Consider the following 1,291-nt stretch of genomic DNA (forward strand, 5'->3'; position numbering starts at 1 on the left):
ATTGTAACTAAATTTGTCTAGCTTTGCTTTTCTCTCCAGTGTTGTTGAGTCTTATGCTAATGTTATGAAGTCACTCACTCCCTTTTCTTTTAGCAGTTCCACAGTTTCAGGTCTCATTTTTGTCTTCAGTCTAGTTTGAGTTGCTTTTTGGGAGGTAAGGATTTAGTTTTCGTTGTTCAGAACGTGGATGGACCCACTTACCACAACATTTGTTGAGCCAAATATTACAGTTGGATAGACAGAGAAATTCTACTGCGTTATACTGCAGGGTGACCTTAGATAACGATTTCATAGTGCATGCTTCAAAGTGTTATCAAAATGAGTTTGAATATTTCCACCAGAAACAAATGATGAATGGCTAGGTGTGGTGGCCCATACCTTAATCCCAACACTTTGGTGTGGTCTCGGGGAGGTAGGTGGATTTCTGTAACTTAAAGGCCAACCTGATCTACATAATTTTTTTCAGGACAGCCAGAGCAACATAGAGAGACCTTATCTCAAAAAACAAAAAATATTAGTGTTTGAGTAGATATTATAACCAGATTTAAGTATTATACAATACATATATGTGTTGATGAATCATGCATAACTCTACTCATATGTACAATTTTTTATGTTTTTAATTCAACAATTAAAATTAGCCTAATTAATTTTTAAAAAAATAATTTTTTTAGAAAGGTAAAACATCAAACTGATAATAACAAGTACTATACTTGATCTTAGCCAAAAGGCCAAGAAACAATATACAGATACTATAAAAGGGAAAATGGGAAAAGTGAGGAGAGGTACTTTAATTAGAGAGGAGGGAGAGAGATCAATACAAAGGAGAAGGAGGAAAAGAGACAGACAACACTTAGGATATTTGATAAAACCTCAAGCGATTATTATGTTTTTACATTTAACTAAAATTATGAATAATATACACTATATATTATCATAATTCTCTGTGTGTGTGTGTGTGTGTGTGTGTGTGTGTGTGTGTGTGTGTGCTAAATAAAATTATGCAGCTCAGGCTAACACTGTTTCCCACAAGAGCCCTAGGCTGTCTAATAAAAAATAAATAAAAAAAAACAAGACCTAGCTTGAGAAACGTCTTTTTGAGTTGTTGGTCAGGAGATACCAAGGGACTCCCAAGACAATATAGACTGTTGCTGTTACCTTTGGTCACCTCTCAGAAGTTGAAGGTAAGTTCCTATTGCTAAATATATACTGCATGACTCAGACACAAGCCTTGGAAAATCCCAGATAGAACTAAACTGAAAGTCTCTGTACTATTGTCCAACTTTCACAG

At 34.9% G+C, this 1,291-nt stretch overlaps 1 pseudogene; it reads right to left on the reverse strand.

The window, feature by feature from the left end:
- Positions 1–637: 637 nt before the first annotated feature.
- LOC121829938 (U2 spliceosomal RNA) lies at positions 638–743 on the reverse strand (annotated as a pseudogene).
- Positions 744–1,291: the final 548 nt, after the last annotated feature.

The sequence above is a fragment of the Peromyscus maniculatus genome, chromosome 5 (genome assembly GCF_049852395.1).
Source record: "Peromyscus maniculatus bairdii isolate BWxNUB_F1_BW_parent chromosome 5, HU_Pman_BW_mat_3.1, whole genome shotgun sequence".
Lineage (NCBI taxonomy): Eukaryota > Metazoa > Chordata > Mammalia > Rodentia > Cricetidae > Peromyscus > Peromyscus maniculatus.